This window comes from Triticum aestivum, chromosome 6D, assembly GCF_018294505.1.
Source record: "Triticum aestivum cultivar Chinese Spring chromosome 6D, IWGSC CS RefSeq v2.1, whole genome shotgun sequence".
In the NCBI taxonomy this organism is placed as follows: Eukaryota; Viridiplantae; Streptophyta; class Magnoliopsida; order Poales; family Poaceae; genus Triticum; species Triticum aestivum.
In genome coordinates this window covers 24,531,824-24,540,739 of record NC_057811.1, presented here as the reverse complement: position 1 = coordinate 24,540,739, position 8,916 = coordinate 24,531,824, and the positions used below count along the sequence as shown (strand labels likewise).

General features: G+C 43.3%; 1 long non-coding RNA gene across 1 annotated transcript; it reads left to right on the top strand.

Moving 5' to 3' along the window:
- Nucleotides 1–601: 601 nt before the first annotated feature.
- Nucleotides 602–1,325, top strand: LOC123140861 (uncharacterized). The gene is made up of 2 exons (XR_006470079.1): nucleotides 602–747; nucleotides 881–1,325. It is a non-coding gene; the product is annotated as an uncharacterized lncRNA (long non-coding RNA).
- Nucleotides 1,326–8,916: the final 7,591 nt, after the last annotated feature.

Sequence of the window (8,916 nt, the reverse complement as noted above, 5' to 3'; positions counted from 1 at the left end):
TCCCTGTACCTACCTCTACATCCTTCACCACCGCTCCTTTTCAGTTAGTCCACTATGATTTATGGACATTGTCAGTTGTTAGCTTTTCCGGTTATAATTATTACCTTGTCATATTGGATTATTTTTCCCACTGTTCATGGCCATTGCCTTTGCGAGCCAAATCCGATACGTCTTGAACATGGAGTTTTCTGTTTTTAAATTTCAAAATGCAAACAAACTCCAAAATGCTTGAAAATTCAGTTGGAAAATATGTTCAGATGTTTGTCTCCAAATAAAGTACAAAAAAAGATTCCATTTCATTTATCCATGTCCAAGAACGAATTAAGTTTAGTAAAATAAAACTAAGAAAATAAGGAAAAAGAAAACAACAAAAATAGTGGTACGTACGTGGGTTTTGAACCCAAGACCTCATTTGCATTTATATTAAGCTACAGTTTTAATCTAAACACACATAGGACGTTCTTATAGTAGTAGATGATTTTTTCTAGCCTGCTGCCTTCTGATTGGCTGAACCAGACCTCCCACGGATCACGCCTCTCCACCGTCCATCCTTAGCTGATCCAACGGTCCCTGCTTCTTCTACTCACTACCTGTGCTTTCCCCTGATTCTTATCCTCTCACACAGCCACACAAACACGAGCACCATGCCAGCAGCAGCCGCGCCCGAGCAACTCCAGTGCTCGCAGCCGCCGGACGCTGCCGTCTGCGCGAAGGGCCGCCGCCCGCGCCTCCTACCGCAGCACGCCGGTGAGCCGCGCCTTGCACCGCATCTTTCGCTCTCCTATGTTTTCCTCTCTAATCTCTCTCCTCCTTGCTGCAATGGAGGCCAAGCGCCCATGGCATCACCCGAGCTCACCTCCCAGCCGTTGTTCTCCTTCAGATTCGTCGGGATCCGGTTGGATCCGGATGCCAGCGCCCCGTTCCGACCTCCCCGCCTCGCTTGGGTCGTCGGCCACCTCGACGACGTCATACCGCTTGCGGGATCCAACGCCACCGCTGGCCGGCCACTTCCTCGCCTGGAGGAGACGCCCCCACATCGGCACCTTCCAACACGAGCAGCAGCAGCGAACGCCTCGCTAAGGCGTCTCCAGTGGTGTCTTTTTATTTTACATTGTTTTAAAGAAGTTTGCCAGATCCGTGCCAGAAAAACAATGGCGATGAACTCCGATTGACATCCCGCGAAGGGTCGGCGGCGCTTGATGTGGTGGCTGCAGAATAGCTCCGGGCAAAAGTAGTAGGCCAGATTTGGAAAAAAAATCTGTAATTCCAAGTTTTTTGTTGTGTATTTCTTCCTTTTGGTAAAAATAAAATTTAGTTATCTGATATATTTATGCAATTTTTCTTTTTATCTATATAAGATAGTGAGTATACGTAGCCAGAAAAAATCGTATTGACAAGTTTCTATGGACCAAAAGAAACAAGTGGATCGGCTAATGTCTCAACTAAAATTAATGGGCTTTGAACGGATCCGAAGTTTAATGGATCAAAATTATGATGGGCCGACAGTTTTGGGTAGAGTTGAAATTTAGTGGGCGAAAACACTGATTAGGCCGACTACTACATGGGCCGCCATGTCAGATCCATGTTGGCCGCCATGTCAGATGATGACATGGAATGCATGATTAACACCGTTATCTGATAGTAAATTATGACAGTCAAGAACCGTCATGAATCCATGACGGTTCTGGAGATCCGTCATGGAGTGCATGGTGATCAAATTATGACGCGATATACATGACGGATTTTAAATCTGTCAAGAACGAACTACCATGACGGATTTGCACACAGACGTGACAGTTTGAATCCGTCATGGATTAACACATTTCTTGTAGTGATTCAAGCAATCCCGTATACAATTCTCTTTGTCAATCGGTACGTTACTTGCCCGAGATTCGATTGTCGGTATCCCAGTACCTCGTTCAATCTCGTTTCCGGCAAGTCACTTTACTCGTTCCGTAATGCATGATCCCGTGACTAACTACTTAGTCACATCGAGCTCATTATGATGATGCATTACCGAGTGGGCCCAGAGATACCTCTCCGTCATACGGAGTGACAAATCCCAGTCTCGATCCGTGCCAATCCAACAGACACTTTCGGAGATACCTGTAGTGCACCTTTATAGCCATCCAGTTACGTTGTGACGTTTGGTACACCCAAAGCATTCCTACGGTATCCGGGAGTTGCACGATATCATGGTTTAAGGAAATGATACTTGACATTAGAAAAGCTTTAGCAAACGAACTACACGATCTAGTGCTATGCTTAGGATTGGGTCTTGTCCATCACATCATTCTCCTAATGATGTGATCCCGTTATCAATGACATCTAATGTCCATGGTCAGGAAAACGTAACCATCTATTGATCAACGAGCTAGTCAACTAGAGGCTCACTAGGGACATGTTATGGTCTATGTGTTCACACATGTATTACGATTTCCGGATATCACAATTATAGCATGAACAATAGACAATTATCATGAATAAGGAAATATAATAATAACAATTTTATTATTGCCTCTAGGGCATATTTCCAACAGTGAATCCCATAGCTCGCAGTTCCTTTCAAATAGCGCATAACTCTCTCAAGCGCATGCCAATGATCATCTCCCGGTTTTGACACAAACCGACTCAGCTTGCTCACAGTAAAAGAGATGTCAGGCCTCGTGGCACTCGCCAGATACATGAGCGAGCCAATAATCTGAGAATACCTCAGTTGATCTCTAGCAATCCATCGATTCTTTCGAAGCAACACACTAGCATCATATGGAGTTGGAGAAGGCGTGCAGTCGCTATACCCAAAACGACTCAAGATCTTTTCCACATAGTGAGATTGAAGCAGTGTGATCCCACCATTCTCATCTCTCAATAGCTTGACGTTTAAGATAACATCAGCTACTCCTAGATCCTCCATCTCAAAACAGCGACATAAGAAATCCTTAACCTCCTTGATTAAATCAAGATTGGTTCCAAAGATCAGTATGTCATCGACATACAGACAAAGAATAACTCCTTCGCCCCCACCATAGCGATAGTACACACACTTGTCACCATCGTTTACTACAAAGCCGACAGCAGTTAATGTTCTTTCGAACTTCTCATGCCACTCCTTAGGAGCTTGTTTAAGGCCATATAAAGACTTTAATAACTTGCACACCTTTCCTTCCTGACCAGGTACTACAAAACCATCTGGCTGATCCATGTAAATTTCCTCCTTCAACTCTCCATTGAGGAAAGCCGTCTTAACGTCCATTTGATGAACGAGAAGACCATGTGAGGCAGCCAGTGATAGTAGCACCCGAATTGTGGTCAGTCTAGCCACGGGTGAGTAAGTATCAAAGAAGTCTTCACCTTGTTTCTGGGTATAACCCTTGGCCAGAAGCCGTGCCTTGTACTTTTCAATCGTGCCATCAGGTCTAAGCTTCTTCTTGAACAACCACTTACATCCTACAGGTTTGCACCCATAAGGACGGTCAGTGATCTCCCAGGTTCCGTTAGCTAAGTTGGAATCCATCTTGCTATGGACAGCTTCCTTCTAGTAGTCAGCATCAGGAGATGCATAGGCTTCTGAAATAGTCCTGGGTGTGTCATCCACAAGGTACACAATGAAATCATCACCAAAAGACCTTGCAGTCCTCTGTCTCTTACTCCTCACAGGAGTTCCATTGTCACCCTCAACAGGATTCTCAACGTGTTCCATCGCAATGGGGGTTCAGGAATTAAAGCGAATTCCTCACTAGATGGAGTAGGTATCTCCTGATTTGATGAACTCGACATATCCTTCATAGGAAATATGTCCTTAAAGAAAGTTGCATCATTCGACTCCATAATCGTACCAACATGCATGTCGGATACCTCTGATTATCAAAAATCTATAGCCAATGCTATGAAAGGCATAGCCCAGAAGAACACAATCCACAGTTTTTGGTCCAAGCTTGCGTTTCTTGGGAATTGGTATATTGACTTTCGCCAAACAACCCCAAGTACGTAGGTAAGAGAGTTTCAATCTTTTCCTTTCCCATTCCTCAAATGGAGTCATGGTCTTATGCTTTGTGGGAACTCGGTTTAGGACATGACACGCAGTCATTAACGCCTCCCCCCACCATTCCTTGGAAAGACCCGATGTGTCTAACATGGTGTGAACCATATCAGTTAGAGTTCGGTTCTTTCTTTCGGCTACCCCATTTGACTGAGGTGAGTAGGGAGGCATCCTCTCATGGATTATACCATGTTCCGCACAAAACAGATCAAATTCATTGGAAAAATACTCTCCACCATGATCGGACCTAAGCCGTTTAATTTTTCGATCAAGTTGGTTCTTTGCCTCAGCTTTATAGTTTTTGAAGAAAGTTAAAGCCTCATCTTTTGATTTCAGAAGATACACATAACAATATCTAGTGGAGTCATCAATCAATGTCATGAAGTATCTCTTTCCACCTTTTGTCAACACGCCATTCATCTCACAAAGATCAGAATATATAAGCTCTAGTGGCGCCAAGTCTCTTGCCTCTGCAGTCTTATGGGACTTGCAAGGTTGCTTAGCTTGCACACATACTTGGCACTTAGAGCCTTTGACAGTAGGGATTTTCGGAATTAAATTCATATTGGCTAGCCGCGTCATGCAACCAAAATTAATGTGACAAAGTCGTGAATGCCAAATATCAGACTCATTATTGTGGCAAACATTATTAATAACTTTAGTGCAAATATCTGACAAAGACTGGCGGAACAAGCCTCCTCTCTCATAGCCTTTTCCAACAAATTGTCCATACTTTGAAATTACAACTTTATTGGATTCGAAAACCAACTTAAAACCATCTCGACATAAACGGGAATCGCTAACGAGATTTTTATTGATAGACGGCACATGATGAATGTTCTTCAGACGCACAGTCTTCCCCGAAGTAAACTTCAGATCGACCGTACCAACACCTCGAACGACAGCATGTGACTCGTTCCCCATCAGCACGGGTGAAGTCCCTGTTGCCTGGTAAGAAGAAAACATGGAGGCATCAGCACAAACATGTACATTGGCACCGGTATCAATTAACCAATCATAAGATTGAAATACTGAAAGGATGGTAGGTAGCATACCGTACCCAGATTCCTTCATATCAGTATCACCGATGACAACATTAACGGACTTGCCGCTCTTCTCATGTTCGCGCTCCTCAAAGCGGTTAGGACACTTCGGAGCCCACTGATTAGGATCACCGCAGACATGGCAAAGTCCCTTCCCCTTCTTATGAGAATTCTTCTTGAAGTTGGTAGAATGCGATGGCTTGTTCTTTGAATCAAACTTGCCTTTGCCCCGAGTTTTGTTCTTGTTGTTTTTGAACTTGTTGGGCTGGAAGTTCTTCTTCTGTACCATGTGGGCACTAGAAGCTCCCTCAGCAACTCGAGCACGTGTGTCCTTTGCTCTCGCCTTCTCTTCAACATCAAGAGTACCAATGAGATCCGCAACGGAAAACTCCTGTCTCTTGTGTTTCAGACAAGTAGCAAAATTGTTCCACGAAGGTGGAAGCTTGGCAATGATGCCTTCGGCATCAAATTTGTCCGGCAACACACACTTGAAATACTCAAGTTCTTTTGCGAGCGACTGTATCTCATGAGCCTGCTGTACAACAGAGCGCTCATCAATCATCTTGTAGTCATAGAATTACTCCATGACGTACAACTCGCTGCCGGCGTCCGAGGCACCAAACTTGGCCTCGAGCGCAACCCACATGTCCTTGCCGTTTTCAAACGACATATACGAATCCACAATGGAATCATCCAGAACACTCAGAAGAGCCACTTTAAAGAGAGTATCGATCTTCTCAAAAGCTTCCAGCTGTGCTGGATTAAGATCACCCTCAGGCTTGCCCTTAGTGGCGTCATAGCAGCCCATGGTCTGAAACCAGTAGACTGCTCTCGCGCGCCACCTCTTATATTGCACCCCCTTAAAGGCAGGTGGCTTCAGATGCGCAGCAAAACCACTCGGAGTAAATTGCCTATAATCAGGTTTTTGGATTGTTGGAAATATGAGCAAATTACTACGAGATTTAATCCGAATAAGCAGAAGATAAATCATGACTACAGTGCAGAGATTAAACTAATCATGCGAACTAGCATAGCAGATGAACAGATCACATCTAGGGCACATACTAGAAACATGAATTCTACCACGATCTCGAACAGGAAGGATAGAATCACATACGGTGCAGCGGGAGCAGCACCGCCGGCGTTGACGTTGTCGCCCATGTCGTCGAGGATGAGGTTGCCGAGGTCGGGGAAGAAGTCGTCGTTCGCGAAGTCGTCACTGCCAGTAGTCGCGCGAGTGCGCTCCCCAAAAACCTGATCGCCCCTCTCCCGTATAGGATCACGAGAGGCGGGGTTCCGGAGGCCTGCTGTCCCTTCTCCCGGTGCACGCCGAAAGGAGGGATGGAGAAGGCTTGCTTGGCGGCGCAATGATCTGGAACGGTGGTGAGAAACCATACGATGCGGCGGCGGCTAGGGTAGACGTCTGCCTGACTATATAGTGCGGGCCGGGTAGGTCGTGGGAGTAAACTCATTAATTTTTCCCGAGCAGCAAAAATATAGACAACGTGCATAGCTCTGTCCTCGGCTCGGCTCATTCCCGCAACCCGCGGCGCGGCGCGACGAGGAGGAGCGCGCGTGTAGGTCTCCTCTTCTCATGCTCATACAAGTGGTAGAAGAGAGGTGCAACTCCCTCTCAACTTATGAGGTGGGACTAAATTTTAGCCTCACTCACTCCACTCACATGTGTGTATGAATGGGCCAAGAGAATTTCAGAATTTTAGTTGGGCTTTGGGCCAAAGGCCTACTAGCAAAATTCCAACAATAGTACTTAAATTTTGGAAAGAAGATAATGGTCAACCCATGTGTTTCAGAGAAACATAATAAGACTTAGGTATGTATTATGAGTCTAATTGTATTATTGTTTGCAAACACATCGGCGTGTGATAAAGTTTTTTTCTTGACGGGTCAGTGTGTGATAATGATCACTATCCTACAGTGCAGACAATTCCATACTAATCATCATTATTTTTCTCTCTTCTACTTCTCTTCGTTAGTCGCTATTTGCCCCCACAGCCAAACGTTAACATGGATACATCATTTGAATTATAGAGAAATATGGTTGTTGGAATGTGCCTTTTTAGGAAACATGACGTAGCTCTAGCTAAAACCTTTCTGGATGACTAACAGCACTGAGCACTTCTGGATGTTCGTGACAATATCCTCTTACTCTACTTTTCTATGTAGCCTTAGCAAGCTAGGGCTAAGTAATTATTGTGTGATTAAAATAATGCTCTCAGCTGATCATGTTATAGGATTTGCTTTGTCCATGTTATTCCACCCCAAATCTTGTTACATTTTAATCTGTCGGGAATCAGACTACTTACTTATTTGAATTTTCATTTCATGCTCTGCTTTATGGGTACAATCTATATTTAAGTCCAATAGTTAGATTAACAAAACAGATATTATTATTATAACCGATTGCATTGTTTGTCCATCCCAGTCCATCAAATACAATATGTATCTTCGATGCAAAAATAATAATAATAATACAATATGTATCTAGTATTATTATTTTGAACAGTCCCGGAATCGTTGATGACCAATTTATCTTCTGAGAATTGTACGCATTCTCCTTTTTTAGATGAATTGAACATACTCCTGTTGGACTCCTAAAGCAGGTTGTATTACGTTGTATACATGCATGTTTTTTTTAAAGACATGCATGTATGATTTCTTGGAAAGACCTAACTATAACTTGTTCTCTAATCTGTACGTGACCTTTTTAAAATATTTATCATGTGACCAGGATTTGTAGTGTTCTTTTTTCTTTTTTCTTTTGTTTCATATCTGTTAGGAGTTGGACTCCTGAAGGATGTCCGATGTTGCATGCACATTTTTTTTGGAAAGACTTTTCTGTACTCTTTTTTTTCCTTGGTACGTGACCAAGGTTGGCATGTTTTTTTTCGTTTTCTTTAACACGTGTTCGTATTCTTGTTGAACAACTGACGGACGTCCGATTTGCATGCATGTTTTTCTGGAAAAGTTGAGTCCGTGTGTGTCTCCTAATTTTCTGCTCCGGGCGCCAATTTCCTTTCGATCTCTCTCGCTTTTGTTTTTGAACTCCAGTCGTCGATCTCTTTCTCTGTTAGAAACAGTCGTACTCATCCAAAAAAACAAAACAGGTGTACGTGCCCATTAGTGTTTTTTGATTGTGTCCTGGAGACGTACGTGGCCGTTATTTTTTTAAGGAAAAAGTCCAAAACAAACCCTGAACTCGTAGACGAAAGCTAAATTAAACCCTGAACTTTAAATCTCTGAAATTAGCACACTGAACTATCTAATCCCGGTCTATTTTAAACCTTGAGTGCGTTTCCAAATAGGGATCATCGACGTGGCATGCTGAACCCGGGATGGTTGGCTGCGGCCAGACTGGGCCGGCCCATAAGGCAGGGGCGAAGTTTTTTTTTTTTGCAACATTTTCGAACCGCGCTAAGTAAAAACGTTGAAAAAGAAGAGCCCTGCCAATCGACCTTGCGACCTGACGCTCGTCAAATCCTCCTGCTAGCCACTTTAACCGCTGGCTTTTGGTGGCATAAGTGAAGCACGATAATATTTAAACACACGCAGCATGGAGGTTTGAAAACATTTTATGTAATATTTCGAAACATTTCCTTGAAAATTGCCAACAATTTTGAAATCCGAATATTCTAACAACCAAAAAAACAATTTTTTGGAGTTACGAACAGTTTTTGAAAAACATACATTTTTAAAAAAAATCTGAACCATTTTTAACGCTCCGAACATTCTTTAAAGTGCAAACACTTTTTGGCAAAAAATAAAAAATAGTTCAAAACACAAACGACTTTGAAACCTGAACAAATTTTCCCATTT